The 20,929-nt window shown below is 49.8% G+C and overlaps 1 protein-coding gene across 9 annotated transcripts in view; it reads right to left on the reverse strand.

Moving 5' to 3' along the window:
* The window catches only part of LOC309400793 (catenin beta-1-like), an 89,750-nt gene extending 69,112 nt beyond the window's left edge, over nucleotides 1–20,638 (reverse strand). For 2 of the 9 annotated variants that reach the window (XM_081969465.1, XM_081969468.1), the window contains exon 1: nucleotides 20,123–20,304. The gene's annotated coding sequence lies outside the window, so the exon portion shown is untranslated. Of the gene's footprint in view, nucleotides 1–19,871; nucleotides 20,305–20,345; nucleotides 20,365–20,468 lie in introns of those variants that run through there. The other 7 variants (XM_081969466.1, XM_081969467.1, XM_081969463.1 and 4 more) reach the window with 5 other exon arrangements.
* Nucleotides 20,639–20,929: the final 291 nt, after the last annotated feature.

Genomic DNA, 20,929 nt, shown 5'->3' on the forward strand with positions numbered 1-20,929 from the left:
ACAGTGGCCATGGGAAGCTTTGGAAGCTAGCCCCGAGGTTTACAACAACATGACTAAAAAGGGCAATATCACTAGGAGAACTGATCCCTCAAGCATAGTCTGGACGCTCACCACAAACTTGGTGGGGCGGAATTGCTTTGTCCGAAATGGATCAGTCCCGGTGGGCCTTTTGATTTGTCTAGGTACATGGGATGTCAATTACACCGAATGGACATCACCCTCCAACCTGCCTGCCCCTCCTAAGTTCAACAGCACTTTCCTCCCTTTTATCAGTTCCGATCCGGAGTTCCCCGGTCCATGGGTTGCCCCTACCAATATGTATTGGATTTGTGGCAACACCGCCTATGAGGTCTTGCCCCAGCATTGGTCTGGATCCTGCATCCTGGGGTGGATTAAACCATCCTTTTTCCTCCTCCCCATTCAAAAACATGAAGTCTTAGGGGTTCCTCTCTATGAACACATAGGTGCCCGTAGGAGAAAAAGGGAATCAGAGCATGCATTTTCCAACTTCCCTTGCAAGGAACTGGCCGAATATGAAGAACGCACGTTCTGGGATTCGGAGCGTATAGTTTGCACCTATGGGAAGACCACCTGGGCTGAGGATGGATCCTGGGGTTACCGCACTCCTATATACATGTTAAATCGCATTATTAGGCTCCAGGCTGTCTTAGATTTAGCAGGTGAAAGAATAGACAAATCTCTTAATATTTTGGCCACAACAGCAGATAAACTACGGACAGCCGTATATCAAAACAGGCTGGCCCTAGACTATCTGTTGGCAAAGGAAGGTGGGGGTATGTGGAAAATTTAACTTGACAAACTGCTGTCTCCAGATAGATGAAACGGGCTCGGTTATAAAACAATTAACCACTGAAATGAGGCAACTTACCCACTATGAGGGGCAGAATTGGAAGGGGTTTGACTTCTCCTCAGCCTTCGGGTCTTGGTTTCCCAAACTCCCTGGCCTGCAGGCAATAGTGGCCCTCATTGGCCTCATTGCGGCAGGTTGTGTCATTCTCCCCTGCATCCTCCCCATGTTTGTCCGGACCATCAGTAACAGTCTCTCACTGCTAGTGGACAAGAAGGCCTCAGTAAAAGCCTTAGCTCTTCGCGATCTGGAAGGAGAGTATGTGACACTGCTCCACCAAGACAAGGAAGAACCCCCACTCTGGCGTCCGTGGGAAGACCCCGACAATGTCTATGAAACTCCCCAGTAAGGTAACACCTACAGGTGAAGTTTCAAAAGGGGGGAATGAGGCAGCAGGTAGAGAACCCCCCCTACCTGATGGGTATAGGAGCCCCCAGACTCCTTGATAAAAGGCTCAATTAAGTCTACATATTAAAAGGACTTCTGTAGCTTGCTTAAGAGGTATTACAAATCTTACTGAAACATAAGTTGCAACATGCTTCACGAGTTGGGCACAGAAGGAAACAGATTGGGTAAGATATGAAACTGCCATTTAGCATATTAATAAACCTTAGTATTGAGAGATTGCTAATGCTAACTTTTTCACTTCTCTTTCTGTAATCTTCCCAAAGTACATTTCCAACATATTACTGTAAAATGTGCAATAATGAGGAATCCGATATGTAAACTCCCCTTGCACCTCCTTTTCCTCAGAAGAACACGCCTGTGTAAATCCCCTGAATCCAGGTGGGTATAAAACCCGTCCTGGGCCTACCCAGGGCAGTTCAGACTTTGCTGTGTTAACACTCTGAACTCTGATGCATCAATAAACCTGTTTTCTCTTGCACCTTGTGGTCTCACGTCCCATCTCTGGCTGACTGAGGTTCATCGCCCCAGTTTGCCGCAACACTACAGATGGCATCTCCCGCCAGCACGGCTATCTAAAATGTTCAAAAATTTGGCCCCAAATTGCTGGAAGTGTAAAAAAACACCAGGCACCTTCTACCATATGTGGTGGACGTGCAATGAGGCAAAAAAATATTGGAAAATGATCCAATCATGGTTAGAACAAATGGTGGGAGAACAAATTATGTTTAAACCAGAAACTTTTCTCCTAGGCATAATACCGGAGGGGTTTAAAAAAGATACACTCTATCTAATTATACATATACTGACTGCAGCGCGCATAACCTATGCACAGCATTGGAAAAAAGAAAATACACCATCAGAGCTAGATATAATCAGAAAAGTGTTGGCCTGTGCAGAAGCAGATAGGCTCACTTTGGAACTTAAAAATAAAGGGGAATCAGAATATTTTGAGGTATGGAATAGATTTTATGACTGGTATAAGTTAAGATGACAAGACTGGAACAAATGTACATATGGCGATCGAACAGAAGGACAGACAATGTATTAAGTAGAAAGAACGTTGGTCTTACCTGAACGTGTCTTTTCATTGTAGTAGGGGGAGTGGTCACGTGTGGGTATTCTCATAGCCTGATTGGTCCAAAGACTGAGAGCAAATGCTTAAATACTCCTGGCTTTCCTTTCCTTCCCAGTTCCTCGAAGGCGAACAGCAGAACTGCAACAATAACACAAACAACACAACCCCCCTCCCCAGGAGAACCCCCGGGCTCCCCTTGGACCCAACACCAAAATAGGGCGGGTCGTGACCACTCCCCCTACTACAATGAAAAGACACGTTCAGGTAAGACCAACGTTCTTTTTCGATTGTAGAAGGGGGAGTGGTCACGTGTGGGACATACCAAAGCCCAGTCCCAAGGGAGGGAAAACGTAACCAATAACTATGGCCCAAGGGGAGTATCGGCTACCACCCTTTGTAACACTCTTCTCCCAAAGGCAGCATCCGCCGAAGCGAACAAATCCAGACGATAATGTCTGATGAACGGCGTCGGGGACGCCCAAGTGGCGGCCCGACAGATGTCCTCAAGGGGGGCCCTAGTGGCCCACGCCGCCGTAGTCGCGGCACTTCTAGTGGAATGGGCCGTTATCCCTGAGGGGACGGGGCGCCCCGCTGCCGCATACGCCTCTTGGATGGCCTGACGCAGCCAACGGCCAATGGTGGCCGAAGACACCCTAGCCCCCAAAGTCCTGGGCTGAAAAGAAACAAACAAGGCCTCCGACCTGCGGAGTTCCGCCGTCCGCCGGAGATAAATGCGCAAGGCTCGACGAACATCAAGACGGTGCCAGAGCCGTTCCCTATCTGAAGACGGTCCCGGACAAAAGTCCGGCAGAACAAGCTCCTGAGCCCTGTGAAACGGCGTGTTCACCTTCGGAAGAAAGGTAGGGTCAAGCCTAAGCACTACCCTATCCGAATGAAAATGGCAGAGGTCATCTTTGGATGACAATGCGCCCAGCTCCGAGATACGCCGGGCGGATGTAATCGCCACAAGAAAAACTACCTTAAGGGACAAGAACCTGAGATGAACCGACCTAAGTGGCTCGAACGGGGCCCCCGTTAAGGCTCTGAGGACCAGGGGCAGGTCCCACGTGGGGAACCTGTGGACAGGGGGAGGCCGGAGATTAGCCGCCCCCTTGAGAAACCTCTTGATCAGGGGAAGATGAGCTAGCGAGGAGGATCCCACTCCCCCCAGAACTGAAGATAGAGCAGCCACCTGGCGCCGCAAGGTGTTGTGTGACAGACCGTTCTCTAAGCCCTTTTGCAAGAAATCTAAGACATTAGGAATGGTGGCCCTAGTCGGAGAGATCTGATGATGGGAGCACCACCTCACGAACGCGTCCCAAGTCGAGTTGTAGATACGATTTGTGGACGGACGCCTGGAAGCCTCGATGGTGCGGATGACCCCCGAGGACAGCTGAGCCGCCCTCAGCAACCCCCGTTCAACAACCATGCGGTCAGATGAAGCCACTGGGGCTCCGGATGGATCAGGACCCCCTGGCGCAAGATCACCTCCTCCCGTGGAATCCTCCACGGAGGGGCCACCGATAGCTGGGTGAGATCCGCAAACCAAGGTCGTCTGGGCCAAAAGGGGGCACCCACTATGACCAGAGCCTTCTCCGCCACCACCTTCCTGATAACCCCCGGGATGAGCGGAATTGGGGGAAAAGCGTACAGGAGACCCGCTGGCCACCTGCTCCTGAGAGTGTCCGTCCCCTCCGCCCCCCGTGACTGAAAACGAGTGAAGAAACGGGGCAGATGCGCGTTCGTCGGAGACGCGAAGAGATCCACCAGGGGCGCGCCAAACCGCTGGCAAATCTTCCGGAAGAGGTCCGGATGGATCTGCCACTCGCCATTGTCCAGAGTGGCTCGACTCAGCCAATCCGCCTGATGGTTGGAGAGGCCGGAGATGTGCTCCGAGACCAAGGACAAGAGGTGCTTCTCTCCCCAGGCGCCCAGCCTCAGAGCCTCCAGCCAGAGTGCTCGAGACCGCGTTCCCCCCTGACGGTTGACGTGAGCCTTGGTGGCCACATTGTCCGTCAGAAGGACCATGTGTCGGCCCTCCACCGAGGACCGGAAGTGTTGGAGGGCGAGTCTGGCCGCCTTCAGTTCTAACCAATTTATGTTGTGGCGGAGGTCTGTCTGGGTCCACCTGCCCTGAGCCAGGCGGGAACCCACCAGAGCTCCCCACCCGAACAAGCTCGTGTCCGTGGTGACTGTCACCCTGGCCGGCTCCCAGAAGGAGCAGCCCATCTGGATGGCCGGTGACGCCCACCACCGCAGGGAGGTGTGCACCCCCGCCGGGAGGCGAAGGGTACGGAGCGAGTTGCTCATCCGGTCCCTCTGGAACGGAATGAGCTCCCACTGCAGAGGGCGGAGGTGGAGCCTGGCCCACGGAACTATCCCAATGCACGACACCATCTTGCCCAGCAACTGTGATAACGTGAGGACAGAAATGGACCGACTTACGCGGACCTTTACCGCCAGCTGGCGCAACCCGTCCTGACGGTCCTGAGACAGGCGCACCACCCCCTCCTCCGAGTCTATCACCGTCCCCAGATGAAGGATGCGAGTGGAGGGAGACAGATGGCTCTTGGGGAAGTTTACTGAGAACCCCAGGGACTGAAGAGTCCGGATGGTGAGTTGGAGGTCTGAAATCGCCTACGGAAGGGACCCCGCCTGGACCAAGACATCGTCCAGGTAACATTGAAGTCTCACTGGAACAGCCTGAAGGTGCACTGCCAGTGCCGCCAGCACCTTCGTAAAGGTGCGGGGGGCCGAGGCCAGGCCAAACGGAAGAGCCCTGTACTGATAATGTTGGTTCCCGTGCGAGAACCGTAAGAACCTGCGGTGAGACGGGAAGATTGGGATGTGAAGATAGGCCTCTGTGAGGTCTACCGATGCCAGGAAATCCCCTTTCCTGATGCCCTGAAGAATAGACTTGAGTGATGACATTTTGAAGCGTCTGTACACTAGGAAACGGTTCAGACGTTTGAGGTCCAGAATTGCTCGCCAACCCCCCGAACTCTTCGGAACCACGAACAGGTTGGAGTAGTGGCCCAGCCCCCTTTCCAACCGGGGGACTAACTCCACCGCCTGAATGTCCAGGAGATGTTTGATTGCCTGATCCATCAGGCGGCGGCGCTCCAGGCTCCAAGACGGAGGGAACGACCTGAAGGAGTTCGGGGGTGTGGAGAGAAATTCTAACTTGAATTCTTGGCGAACTGTGGACCTCACCCATGTGTCTGACGTGATGTCGTCCCAACGATCCGCGTAGAGGGACAGGCGGCTGCCTATGGGACGACTCGGGTTCAAGTCACTTCCCCCTGCAGTACGGGCGACCGCCGCCCCCCCGAAAGGGCCGCCGGGATTGATGCTGGAATCTATTCCGGTACTGATAGGGCTGCCGCGAAAACTGCCTGTCCGACCTGAAGGAAGAAAACCGTTGTTGATGATCAAACTCAGATGCTCTATAAGACTGCCTGCGGTAAGGATGAGACTGGTTCTCTGACTTTTTGGTAGAAGACGGGAGGACCTTCTTCTTGTCCTTATTTTCGACAAGAATCGGGTCGAGAGCCTCCCCAAAGAGGTTGGGGCCCTTGAACGGGGTGGCCGCCAGATCCCATTTAGCCTTATTATCTATCTGCCAATTACGCAGCCACAGGAGACGGCGAGAAGTCACCGAAGTGGCCAGGGCGCTGGACGCGAACTTCACCGTGTCCAAAGTCGCATCAGCGGAAAATTCGGCAGCCGCAATGATCTTGAAGAGATCTTGGTGCAACCGTTCGTCCTGGATCGGAATGCGATCCTGGAGCTGGTGTAGCCACATGACCGTAGCCCTGTTGAAATACGACGCAGCAGCTGCCGCCTTAACGGCCCACGCTGTGGCGTTAAAGTTCTTCCGCAAGGTAAGTTCCGCCCGTTTGTCTTCGGGCTTCAACTTATCAGCCGCGTCCCCAGACACCACTGGGGAGGAAGAGACCAGGGCGGCCACCGGGGCGTCAATGGAAGGTAGCTGAATGGCCTTCGCAAAGGTCTGCTCCACATTATAGAAGCGACGGTCATTGCTCCCGGGGTTAGGGAAATTGGAAGGGCGAGACCACTGATTGGTCAGAACCTCCATGAACAAAGGGGGTGCCGGAATCTCAGCCTTGTTAGTGGCCGTGTTAGTGGCCAGACCAAATTAAAGTAAATAACTCAATAATTTCCTACCTACACACAGATTCTCAAGTGATTGGACCAAAAAGACTGAGAGGAACTGGGAAGGAAAGGAAAGCCAGGAGTATTTAAGCGTTTGCTCTCAGTCTTTGGACCAATCAGGCTATGAGAATACCCACACGTGACCACTCCCCCTTCTACAATGGAAAATAACTGTTAATGGTTGAAACCAGCTGTACATAATGTGAATATATGATCACCCTGACCCAGCAGCATTGCATTGTTTTAAATGTAAAAACAATAAAAATATATTTTAAAAAAAGGAGGCTAAAGAGGCAGGCGGTGGATCAACACCCCCCCCCCCCAAGCCTACCTCCAAGTAGGAAGGGCATCTGCCACAAGGCCAGCCGCAGGAAGAAACAACCCCCCCACCACCAACCTGAGGAAAGATTACCAGGTTTCTCTTCATCTGGCAGGGTTGCAGAAGGGGACCCCTCCCTCCAGGTGAGAAGTCCCTTCCCCTTTGCCCTCCTGTGTTCCGGCTCCTTGCTATCATGATTATGCAAGCCCTGCCCAATCCTCTTCTGAGGGCCTGCCTAGCCAGAGAAGCCCAGACAGGGCAACGAGGCTCAGATATTGTGAGGCTTCCCCTAAGGTCTTCCCTTTAAGGAAAAAAACTTCCCCTTTAAGGAAGAGAAAAGAAAGGGAGGGGGGGCAGAAGGCTCTCAGCAATCGGCTGTTAACAGCAGGAGGCCACAGGTGCCACAGGTGAGAGCCAGCTATTAGCAGCACATGCCGTTTAGTTTTTGTTTCAAAGTCCTGAGGGCAGGGCTATTGTATTTGCCCCGCAGAGCCATTTGAAAAGAAAGGGGAGGAGAGGCCCCACGTGGCCAAGATGGCGGCCCCCTGCAGCTCGGAGGACACAGGCAGGAATCAAGTCCTCACTTCTAAAGCAGGCAGCCCCACTGGAAGGGCAGAAGAGCCTCCAATCAGGTTAGAGATTACCCCTGAAGGTCCATCCAAGGGTGGGGGCGACTAGACAAAGAGCAAAATTCAATACAATACAATAGCAGAGTTGGAAGGGACCTTGGAGGTCTTCTAGTCCAAACCCCTGCCTAGGCAGGAAACCCTATACCGTTTCAGACAAGGGCTATCCAACATCTTCTTTGTGGCAACCCCATAGATATTGGAACTCTGCTATCATGTCTCCGCTATGCCTTCTTTTCATTAAACTGGACATACCCAGTTCCTGCAACCGTTCTTCATATGTTTTAGTCTCCAGTCCCCTAATCATCTTTGTTGCTCTTCTCTGCACTCTTTCTAGAGTCTCCACATCTTTTCTACATTGTGGTGACCAAAACTGAATGCAGTATTCCAAGTGTGGCCTTACCAAGGCCTTATAAAGTGGTATTAACACTTCATGTGATCCTGATTCTATCCCTTTTTTTATGCAGCCTAGAGTTGTGTTGGCTTTTTTGGCAGCTGCTGCACACTGCTGGCTCCTATTTAATTGATTGTCCACTAGGACTCCAAGATCCCTTTCACAGTTACTACTGTTGAGTAAAGTACCACCTACACTGTACCTGTGCATTTCATTTTTCTGGCCTAAATGTAGAACCTTACTCCTTTCATCATTGAATTTCATTTTATTATTAGATAGTGCCCAATGCTCAAGTGTGTCAAGATCCTTCTGTATCTTTAGCCTATCTTCTGGAGTGTTGGCTATCCCTGCCAGCTTGGTGTCATCTGCAAATTTGATGAGTTCCCCATTTATTCCCTCATCCAAATCATTGATGAAGATGTTGAAGAGTACTGGGCCCAAAACAGAGCCTTGGGGTACTCCACTGTATACTTCCCTCCATGTAGATGCAGTTCCATTGAGGACTACACATTGAGGGCGGTTGGTCAACCAGTTACAAATCCATCTGGCGTGATGCTGTCTACCCCACATTCTTCTACTTTATCTAGTAGTAGGTTATGGTCTACCTCATCAGAGGCCTTACTGAAGTCCAAGTAAACTATATTGACAGCATTCCTCTGGTCCACCAATTTTGTCCAATTATCAAAGAATGCAATAAGATTAGTCTGGCATGATCTGTTTTTGACAAACCCATGTTGGCTTTTGGCTATTACTTTGTTTGCTTCTAACTGTTCACTACTTCGTTACTTGATTATCCTTTCCAGAATCTTCCTGGTAGTGAGGTCAGGCTGATAGGTCTGTAGTTCTCTGTATCTGTTTTTCTCCCTTTCTGAAGTTGGGAACCACATCAGCAATCCTCTGGTACTTCCCCAGTGCACCAGGATCTCTGAAAGATATAGTTCAGATGTTCTGAGATCTCGTCTTCCAGTTCCTTCAGAACTCTGGGGTGTAATCCATCCGGTTCTGGTGATTGGAACTCTTCTAGGGTAGACAGGTGCTCACTTACCATTTTCTTCCCTATTTCAACTTGTGTTCCTAATCTGATTTTTGTAGTGCTGTTTTTGATAGGTTGGACTGTTTTATCCCTTTGTATAAAGACAGATGCCAATCATGAGTTAAATAGTCTGCTTTCTCCTTATTGCTGGTAACCTTCTTTCCATCTTCTCTCAGCAATGGACCAATTGTTCCCCTAACCTTTTTCTGGTTTTTAACATGTTGGAAAGAACGTTGGTCTTACCTGAACGTGTCTTTTCTGGGGGGGAGAGGGAGCGGTCACGTGTGGGTATTCTCAAAGCCTGATTGGTCCAAAGACTGAGAGCAAACTCTTAAATACTCCTGCCTTCTCATTCCTTCCCAGTTTCCTCGAAGGCGAACTCCAGAACTGAAAAACAACAAATACAAACACAACCCGGGCCCAACCGCCCAGCCCTCCCCTGGGCCCACCACCAAGAAACAGGGCGGGTCGTGACCGCTCCCTCTCCCCCCCAGAAAAGACACGTTCAGGTAAGACCAACGTTCTTTTTCCAGTGGGGGAGAGGGAGCGGTCACGTGTGGGACATACCCAAGCTTAGTCCCAGGGAGGGGGAAAAAAACACAAACAACTACGGCCCAGTGGGAGGATCCGCCACCACCCTCTGTAGGACCCTCCGGCCAAACGAGGCCTCCGCCGAGGCAAACGAGTCCAGTCGGTAATGTCTGATAAAGGGAGTCAGGGACGCCCAAGTAGCCGCCCGGCAAATATCCTCGAAAGGGGCCCTAGTGGCCCACGCCGCCGTGGTTGCCGCACTCCTCGTGGAATGTGCCGTTATGCCCAGGGAACGGTCTGACCCGATGCCTCATAGGCCTCCACGATGGCCTGTCTCAACCAACGGCCAATGGTCGCCGAGGACACCCTGGCCCCCAGCGTCCGAGGCTGGAACGAGACAAATAACGCCTCCGACTTGTGGATCCCCGCAGTTCGACGGAGGTAGATGCGCAGAGCGCGACGCACGTCCAAACGGTGCCAAAGCCTCTCCCTATCAGTCGAAGGCCCTGGACAAAAGTCCGGCAAGATAACCTCCTGCGCACTGTGAAAAGGAGTGTTCACTTTCGGGAGGAAAGTAGGATCGAGGCGAAGTACTACCCTATCCTGGTGAAAATGGCAAAGATCCTCCTTGGAGGAAAGGGTGCCCAGCTCCGAGATGCGTCTCGCCGAAGTAATGGCTACCAGAAAAGCAACTTTAAGGGACAGCAGCCTGAGATGAACAGAACGAAGAGGTTCAAAGGGAGAACCCGTCAGAGCACGGAGGACAAGGGGCAAATCCCAAAAAGGGAACCTATGAATAGGTGCTGGCCGTAGGTTAGCCGCCCCTTTCAGAAAACGCTTGATCAGAGGAACTTGAGAAAGGGAGGAAGAACTGCCACCCCCTAACACAGAAGACAAGGCCGCGACCTGGCGACGCAGGGTGTTAACTGCCAACCCCTTCTCTAAACCCCCTTGCAGGAAGTCTAGAACTAGTGGAATGGTCGCCTGCTCAGGGAAAACCCCAAGCGGAGCACACCACCTGACAAAAGACGCCCAGGTGGAATTGTAAATCCTGGTGGTAGACGGATGCCTAGCCGCCTCAATGGTGTGAATGACACCGTCAGACAGGCTAGCCGCCCTTAACAGTCTCCGTTCAATAACCAAGCGGTTAGATGGAGCCACTGAGGTTCCGGATGAAGGACCCCTTGCTGCAGAACCACCTCCTCCTGTGGAATCCTCCACGGCGGGGCTGCCGAGAGTTGGACGAGGTCCGCAAACCAAGGTCTTCTGGGCCAATGGGGGGCCACCACGATAACCAGCGCCCTCTCTACCATCACCTTTCTGACTGTCCCCTGAATCAGGGGGATTGGAGGGAAGGCATAGAGAAGGCCCGCCGGCCATCTGCATCGGAGGGCGTCCGAGGCCTCCGCCCCCCGGGTCTGATATCTGGAGAAAAAGCGTGGTAGCTGTGCATTCGCTGGGGTGGCAAACAGATCCACCAGAGGGGTGCCGAACCTCTGGCAGATCCTCCGAAACAAGGACGGGTGAAGCTGCCACTCGCCGTTGTCCAGTGTCGCCCGGCTCAACCAATCCGCCTGGTGATTTTCCAGGCCGGAGATGTGCTCCGAGATCAAGGATGCCAGGTGTCTCTCTGCCCAGGCCCCAAGCCGAAGGGCCTCCAACCAGAGGGCCTGGGAATGGGTCCCCCTCTGGAGGTTTATGTGGGCCTTGGCGGCCACATTGTCCATCAGGAGGAGCACATGGCGGCCCTCCACCGAGGGCCGGAAATGCTGCAGGGCTAGACGCGCCGCCTTCAACTCCAACCAATTTATGTTGTGTCGGAGATCCAAAGCCGACCACCTGCCCTGGGCCAGGTGGAAGCCCGCCAGGGTCCCCCACCCGAAGAGACTCGCATCTGTGGTCACCGACACCCTCTCCGGTTCCCAGAAGGAACCCCTCTGCACTGCCGGGGACATCCACCACCTGAGGGAGGCCCGCACCCCCACCGAGGGATGCAGAAGCCGAAGGGAGTTGCTCAGCCGTCCCCTCTGGAATGGAATGAGCTCCCACTGAAGAAGCCGAAGATGAAGTCTGGCCCACGGAACGATCCCTATGCAAGACACCATCTTGCCGAGTAACTGTGACAACGTGAGGACAGAAACTGACCGACTTGTGTGAACCTTTCTTGCCAGCTGTTGCAGACTTTTCTGCCGGTCTTGGGAAAGTTTGACGACCCCGACTCGGAATCTATGAGAGTCCCCAGATGAAGAATGCGCCTGGAGGGGGAGAGATGACTCTTGGGGAAGTTGACCGAAAACCCCAAGGTTTGAAGACACCGGATGGTGCGTCGTAAGTCTGAGACTGCCTGGGGAAGCGAACCTGCCTGAACCAGGACATCGTCCAGGTAGCATTGGAGTCTCACCGGAACTGACCGCAGGTGAGCCGCCAATGCCGCCAGGACCTTCGTGAACGTCCGGGGGGCCGAAGCTAGCCCGAAGGGGAGTGCCCTGTACTGGTAGTGACAATTCCCGTGGGAAAACCTCAGAAACCTGCGGTGCTCTTCCGGTTCCGGCGGCTGACGGCGACGGGCAACTCGTTTGCTCGCTCCCGCTCCCCGGTGGGCTTCCCCACTTCTTGGGGGGCACAGGACGCCCCAAAGAAGCGTCCTGCCGGAGGGGCGGCATCGCAGGGGATCCCTGCATCGGCAGCGGCCGGCGGGAGGTCCCCTGCGCGCTCAAGGCACCGGGGAGCAGATCGGAGGGCGCGTAAGGTGTCTTCGCTGACAGGCTGCACGGAGAATGAAAAAGCAGAAGGAAGCAGCGGCGGTGCGGTGAGGCGCATACCCCCCTTCACTCCTTGTTGATTTGAAGAACTTTTCAGCAGCTTAAAACTTTCTCTTTCGGCTAACTTGGGAGGCGCGGCTGGAGGGAGGGGGATTTCCCCCCCCCTCGGACAGGCGGCTTGGAACAATTTTGCTCTCAGCCCCAGGGGAAGGAGGAGGGGGGAGAGCCAACCAATGATGCCACACCCTTGCTTAAAGTGACTTTCATTGAACTTAACTCCATAATATACTGATGATCTGAGGACTTTGGGAACTTTGAAAACTTTGTTATGCCTCTAAACCCGAAGCTGGCAGGGCAAGATGGCACACTTCCGTTGTCTTCATGAACTGTGAAACCTGACTCCACCTTTAAAAATTCAGGCTTCCGGTCTTTGTCTCCGTGCTACTCAGATGAATCTCTTGTGGATTGCTACTCTTTGAACTCCCTGGGGTGAAAAACTTTACTCTATTGCCAGGCTGATTAGAGAAATTCTCTCCTGCTTGGATCCTCTGCCTCCTGGACTCATCTGGCTGCTCTGCCGCTCTAGCTGTCCATTCTCTACACTGACTGAGCTCTTTATTCTATAAACAATGTCTCCTAAAAGACCACCTCCTGGAAAGCCTGGCTTTGCTACCTCTGCCCCGACATCAGCAACTTCCAGTCCTGCTACACAATCAAAGATAACAGACCTGATGCAACCTAAAAGTACAGAGATGGATTTGCAACAAATGCTTCAGCAACTTTTACAGGGACAAGAGGAAATTAAGAAACAATTAAAGGAAATGAAAGAAGAAATTAAAGAGAACCAAGCCCAAATTCATAAGAACTCACAGAGACTGGACCTTGTGGAGGGTGGGGTGGCGGAGATGAGGGAGGGGGTAGAGGCGGTGCAGAAGGGAAACAAAGAACTTGATACCCAACAAATGAAAACAGAATTTGAGAGAATGTCCTTTTATCTTAGATTTCAAAACGTGATGGAAGCAGATGATGAAAACATAAGGGACATCATGATAAACATTTTGGCTGAATATACCCACAAAGAAAAACAACAGATGGAATGGGAGATAGATCTGGTTTATAGAGTGAATTCAGCCTATGCCAGAACACACAATGTACCCAGGGAGGTACATATTAAATTCCTTAGAAAAAGCACAAGAGATGAAATTCTGGGTGTACAAAGGGGGCAAGCCCTGACATACCATGACAGGGAAATAACTATCTTGAAGCAGATCCCCAAGAAAGTTAGGGAAAAAAGGAAAAATTATTCGCAATTAGCGAATAAATTATACCAGAAGGGGGTGTGGTTCAGATGGTTGATGCCTGAAGGTATGTTAATATTCTGGGAGGAGACAAGAATTAGAATCAACACACCCATAGAGGCACAGGCCTTTATGGAAAAAAGCAAAATACACCTAGAAGAAACAGAAGATCCTACAACGGATATGCAGGACATGGGAGGGACCGGAGCTCTGCCAGCGGGGGGAGATGGGGCAATACCAAGAAAGCTCAGATCACAAAAATGAATAAGAAAATCTCTTTGACATAAACTGACCGAAAGTAATAATGGAATTAACATGTGGACTATATATTACTATGTATTAAATTGATTGAAAGTACCAATAGAATTAATATGCTGATTATATATGACTATGTATTAATGACTTATACCCAGATGTATACTATGAGTTTGGAGGGAGGGGGCGCCTACCACACTTTGCAACTGCCAAAATTTGTATACTTTTCCACTACCTTTTTCCTTGCAAATTTTAAAAAAAACAATAAAACTTTGTTTTAAAAAAAAAAAAAACCTGCGGTGCTCTGGGTGAATGGGGATATGAAGGTGTTGTGGCCCAGCCGGTGCCGCTGTCACCAGACTCCGAGAGTGATACTCCATACGAGTCAGCTCCAGAGGAGATCAGGCTGCCGGTAGATCAGGGCCTGTAGAGCAAGGCCTCCTCAAAATGGCCACCCGAGTTGAGGCCTAGCTCTGCGCACGTGGCTCTCCAAAATGGCCACCGGCCAAAAGGCCTCTCGCCCCCTCGGAGGGTCCAGAGCCAAGGCTGCTTCCTAAAGCCTCCCGGGGCCCCGCGCAGCAAAGCGCACCCCCCCCCCCCCGCCGAGGCCTCTGCTTCTCCGTATCAAATTCCTCCTGTGAAGCCCGGCTCTCCCCCGACACAGCCGGAAAGGCCAGGCTACTAAAACAGCCACCCTATGGAGCTTGGCACCCCCGCAGCCCGGGGATCGGGCTAGAGCTCCAAGCCCACGGAGGGGAGGAAGATTGCCCCACGGAAGGTTTTCTTCCTCTGCTTCATTCACATAAATTGATTGTAAGGTTTTCTTTGTTGTCTCATTTATATTGTAATCAGTTTAATGTACTCAAGAAAGAATTGTATTTGAGAGTGGTTGGCACAGCAAGTTCTGAACACCTTAGATTTCTGTCTAGTGGGAGGGAAAGTTTGTCCAAAATGTCTGTATTTTCTGGAGAGAGCGAGAGAGCGAGAGAGAGCGAGAGAGAGCGAGAGCGAGAGAGCGAGAGAGCGAGCGAGAGAGAGAGAGAGAGAGAGAGAGAGAGAGAGCGAGAGAGAGAGAGAGAGAGAGCGAGAGAGAGAGAGAGAGAGAGAGACCCCATTCAGAATTAGATTGAAAGTATCTCCTCCACTTTACCTCCTCACAAAGCTTCTCTAGGTTGATTTTTGCCCTTGTTAATCCCATGGGGGAGGGGAAGTTCCCCTCAGGCAATTCCCCCACTTGAAGAGTAGCAGAAAGGATCTCCAAAACCTGAGCCCTGCGCGAGCTGCACTGGCTCCCTGTGGTCTACCGGGTGCGTTTCAAGGTCTTGATAACGATCTTTAAAGCGCTCCATGGCTCAGGACCTAGCTACTTGCGGGATCGTATCCTGCCCCATACATCCCTGCGACCAATTCGCTCGCACAGAGAGGGACTCCTCCAGGTGCCGTCCACCAGACAATGTCGGGGGGCGGCGTCTAGGAGTAGAGCCTTCTCTGTTGCGGGCCCAGCCCTGTGGAATGACCTTCCCCCGGATATTAGGACTACCTCTGACCTCCGCGCCTTCCGGATAAAGCTCAAGACGCACCTATTTCAAGTAGCTGGCCTGGCTCAACCATAGTTCGTTCATACTGCTCCTGACGGGTTTTTTAATTTTTGTGACTTTTAGACTTTTATTAGGGGATTTTAAACTATGTTTTAACTGTCTTTTCTTATCTTCATACCTCCTCCATGTACGCGTGTTCGTTTATTCTGTGTGTGTATTGTCCATATTGTTTTTATGTGTTTTATTGTACGCCGCCCCGAGTCCTTCGGGAGAGGGTGCGGCTAAGAAATAAATTTATTATTATTATTATTATTAAGGCTGCTGTTGATTCTGTTCCTGAGGGCCACAAGGATTTCCAAGTAGTGATTAACACCAATAGGAAGCCTTCTGGAGAGCACCGAGGTCATTTCAATGCCCCCACGACTACAAAAGTGGCTGTTCTCAATGTTGGCCAGGATTTTGAGAAGAGAGATATCGCTCTCCACAGCAGAAACAACAGGTTGTTATGAATCAGTGAGACGCACTGTGCCTATGATGCTCTCCAGTACCCTCTGATGTTCTGCCGTGGAGAAGATGGCTATTACATCAATATACCTCAGTGTGAACCAAACACCAAAGTTCATCTCAAGAAGACAGTGTCTGCTGCCGCCTTTTACAGCTACAGGTTAATGGAGCGTGATGGCAAAGAATGCTACCTACTGCTGTTCCAGTTCCGTAGCAAAGCATGGGTATCCAACCGACTAGTTTTAAATATAAGTGAGCATAGGGAAGCGTAAAGCACACAATAGATTCACTTAGAATACAAAGTTGGTATGATGCACATATGTTAATTTGTGGAAGAAACTAAAATACTGTGTAAACTTTCCAATCCTCCATCATTATTTCCTGTGCATAATTTTCTATAATGCTTAAATTATTTCCACCCCCCAGAAACCCGTTTGTTGAACTCAATGTTGAAAACTGCTGCACAAATTGCCTGCAAGGTATAAAGGGGAAAACTAAGTTAATCTATGTAAGCTAGCTAGAAACTGTTTTGGAACAGCTTCCTGTAATAAACTTGGGCACTTATAATTTTTTTGAAAACTGTATTTAACTTTCAACACTGCAAGAAAATGCTGCAGTCTCTCTTCAGAGTCACATGGCATTACATATAATAAATAAATCTTCCCTTAGTTAAGTTACATATGTAGCTATTTCCAACTCAAACTAGGGGATACTTAGGAAGAATATTTAGAATTAAAGGTTTATTTTCCATCAGATACTATTAACAGTAAAATCTTAAATGCACTCATCCGAAGGAAAATCCCATTCTGTTCAATGATACTTTTCTACATAATTCTACATAATTAAATTATTTCATATTAAGGGCCAAGGTGAAGACCACACAACATGGACTTTGTAGTATTGTTGTACTTGCTAACTAACATAGTTATTTTGTATTTTAATTTGATTTATTTTTCTCTTTTAAATGATAATAATAATAATAATAATAATAATAATAATAATAATAATAATAAATTTAAATTTATTAGCCGCTCCCTTTCCAGACAGGACTCGGGGCGGCGTACAGTGGAGCATATAAAACATATACAACACATAAACATACATATATACAGGACATGATGTTAAGAGTTTACCAAACCATTGCAGACTCTAATGTAGAATGGATCAATTGATAAGTCTAACATTCCTAAACTTCAAGATAAAAAACTCTCTTTGCTCTCCAGGTCAGAATGTTTCCTGATAAGAGGGAGGTTAGTGTTAATTGGGATCTGGTTTGTCTATTCATGAACTCCAAACAACCTATCCTCAGTAACATGCTAAATTTTACACCCCTTTGCAGCAGAGCTCCTTTAAATGGACATGCATGCAACATGTTTAACTTCATATAATTGATTTTTTATGCAAAGGAGTGGTTACTTTTGTCCTGCCCAATCAACTTTTCTTTTGTATTTTTGATGCTTTAACTATAAGAGGGAATGTAAGATGGGTCTCGAGGTTCTCTCTTTGAATGAGAGGAAACCTTTTTTAATCAGAACATTCTAAATAAATCATAATAAAATGATCTTCCTGTCTTGGTCTGTTTCATTGGAAAATATGCATGCTGAGACAGGAACCTAGAGTCATATTTGGCCCTCAAAAGGTTAAACTAGTTCTATTCCAAATGCTTATGATTTCATTACTAACTTACACATTATATAAGACAAAAAAAGTTTTTCTTAGGACCCAAAACCATCAGTTTACCAGATAGTTTACCAGAACAGAATAACAGAGTTGGAAGGGACCTTGGAAGTCTTCTACTCCAGGGGTCACCAACCTTTCGGACCTCAGGGACCACTAAATTCATAATTTTAAATCCCGCGGACAACTAATATGAACCCAGCACACCGCTCGCTGAAGTGCCTGGGCTCCCAGTGATGGGATGGGGTCCTTCCAGCACTTAGCTTGGCTGCCTGTTTCTGCAACCTTAAACACTCAGAGGCATTTGGACCCGTTTCCCACAGAAACCAAAACACTGGGATCTCTCATCTCTCTCTCTCAGTCTCTCTCCTCTCTGTCTCTTTCAACTCTTGGGCTAGAGCCTTGGAGCAGAGAGGAAGTTGTGCATCTCCCAGTCGCAGCATCAAGGGCCAGAAGAATCGCCCGTGAGATCCAGCAAGAGATGAAGCTTTGCTCCCGCTCTGGAATATGGAGCAAATCTCCATCCCCTGCCCTTCCCTTCTCAGGCCAGGTGAGGAGTGGAAGGGGAGAGCCAGGGCTCAGCCGACAGGAAGCCACAGCAGGGGGACAAAAGAGCCACATATTGCCAACACCCGTTGCTTCAGCCTGCCTGAGTCACAACCCCCCCCAAACCGCAACATTACCTTATTACGGCAGGCAAGGGAAGCACTACTCCTTGCATGTTGCACCTCCTGCAAAGTTGCAAGTACCTCCCACTATGATAGAGATTTCCAGCCCACAAGCTACCTGGCCAGTCCCATATTTCAGAGTGTGTGTCATCCTGGAGCAGCTCCTCCACCCGGGTGTGCCACGGACCACCAAAATTTTCTTGTGGACTGCCAGTTGCTGACCTCAGGCAGGAAACCCTACACCACTTCAGACAAATGGATATCCAACATCATCTTAAAGCATCCAGTGTTGCAGCATTCACAACTTCTGGAGGCAAGTTTTTCCACTGATTAATTGTTCCAACTGTCAGGAAATTTCTCCTTAGTTCTAGATTGCTTCTCTCCTTGATTAGTTTCCACCCATTGCTTTTTGAGACTCTAGAAAGAGTGCAGAGAAGAGCAACGAAGATGATTAGGGGACTGGAGGCTAAAACATATGAAGAACGGTTGCAGGAACTGGGTATGTCTAGTTTAATGAAAAGAAGGACTAGGGGAGACATGATAGCATTGTTCCAATATCTCAGGGGTTTCCACAAAGAAGAGGGAATCAAGCTATTCTCCAAGGCACCTGAGGGTAGAACAAGAAGCAATGGGTGGAAACTAATCAAGGAGAGAAGCAACTTAGAACTGAGGAGAAATTTCCTGACAGTTAGAACAATTAATCAGTGGAACAGCTTGCCTCCAGAAGTTGTGAATGCCCCAACACTGGAAGTCTTTAAGAAGATGTTGGATAGCCATCTGTCTGAAACGGTATAGGGTCTCCTGTCTAGGCAAGGGGTTGGACTAGAAGACCTCCAAGGTCCCTTCCAACTCTGTTATGCCATTCTTCTCCTGATCTTCGCCGTACTTACCCCATCTAACCCTTTAAAACGTCTCAGTTATAACACGATTAAGAAAGGTGGGAATTTTTGACGGCCCAGGTCGAGATAAGCTCTCCTATTCAATTCAATTTAATTTATTAGCGCTTATAGACCGCCCCCTCTCCCGAAAGGGACTCGGGGCGGTGTACAGTCCATGTCAAAGAACAAAATTAAAACAATTAAAATTACTACATGGAAAAGTATGTAAAGTATGTAGATTTAATCAAAACAAAAGACAGTACAACATATACCTATGTTTCTAAGTGCATCGACGCCGTGGAGCTAATTACAGACTAAAGTTTCTAAACAAACCCGAGACTTTGAGTTTGCTGACTAAAGCCACGAGTAGCTCGCAACACAACTCCTCTAATTTCAGCGGCTCCTAACAACGACGGCCGCGCCCAATCCAACGCAGTTCAAGTCGACATTGCACAGGAGCCCCACCCTCATATTCAACCACGACCATGGGGGACATTACTAATTTCGGATCTTCGGCAACTAGCCCCATCCCGCTTGCATCTACCATGCCTCGTTTCGCTCAACACAACAAAAGCACAGAACACCGCCACCTAGGCTCAGCGTCTTCGCCTCTCTGACGCGGGCTATGTCTCCATCCAAAAATCCCTCCGAGACCCAGTTTCTATCTTCTGCAAGGCCGCCTCAAAGATACCACGCGGGACGCCATTAGGAACGTGGACACATTTCCAACACCAGGTCCAGTCCCGCACATACAACCCACCCCCACCCAGCCTTTAAAAGACGCGCAGGGTCCGGAGTGTATCCCCCACATTTTCACGTCACATAATTAAGAAAAAAAATCACAGGAGTTATTTCTCCCACCCAGTCACTTCCTGTGTGGGACAAACGTGCCCCTCCGTCTTTCTCCTGCCTCCCATCCAAAGTCCGGTGCCCGAACAGGAAAGTGGGACCGAACTCAAGTTTCTGTGAGGAAAAAGGAGCCTCGAAGCTGCGCAGGGTCCCGCACAGGTCGTGTGTCTCGAGCTACCTCTGCCTTTGCTCCTCTTTCTAGTTCTTTCGGTGGCTGTAACAGGAGCCACTCAAGCGTTTTTTCCTTTCCCGCGTGCCCGTACCGGTCCTCGCCGTTCGCCGCGACTCCTATCGCCGAACCAACAAAGAGACTACGACAGGCTTAAAATGGCGTCGTTCACAAGGAGCTTCTTATAGTCACTGCAGGAACTCGATTGTATCCTGCCGCCTCGCCAGACCTCAAGCACAGCATTCCAGAAGAAACCCACCCAGGACCGCGGAGGACGCGCACAAACACATGCAAAAGGGAGTAGAGAAATAGTGCACCTCCGCCTTTCCTCCCTTTATTTGTGCACACACGCACGAACATAACCAGGCGCAGGAAGATAAGCCACTATCAGACTCTGCTACCGGAGTCGCGGAAAGACAAAAACTTTGGGGGATTAATACCTGGAAGGGGAAATGCACCGACGTGGAAGAACTAGCCAGGAAGCGTGGAGGAATCTCTCCCTGAATGGAGGTGTGATGAGGCTGTGGAGGGAGGGCAGCGATCGTTACTCGCAGTAAGAGAGACATCTTTTCCAGGGAATGGCAACGAGTTTTATTTCCGCAGCTTCAAGAGGGTGCGGTGAAAGTTGTGGTAGCCGACTTTAAAGTGAACCCTTTTTAAAGGTGCAGGGAACTTCCAGCGATCAAGTTCACCATGCAACTTGCTGGCATTTTCATTCGAGACTTGTCTTAGCGAAACTATTATGGAATATAGGAACTGACACGGAATTCCAGGATCAAACAGAAAAGGTTTATTGCGCAGGTTCAGTTAGCAACACAAGAAGCAAAGACTGAACTCCGAAGGATTCTAATTCATCACTATTATACATATGTGTGACATTACATGATTGGTTACATATTCC

Source organism: Natrix helvetica, assembly GCF_964273705.1.
Source record: "Natrix helvetica genome assembly, chromosome: W".
Taxonomy (NCBI): Eukaryota; Metazoa; Chordata; class Lepidosauria; order Squamata; family Natricidae; genus Natrix; species Natrix helvetica.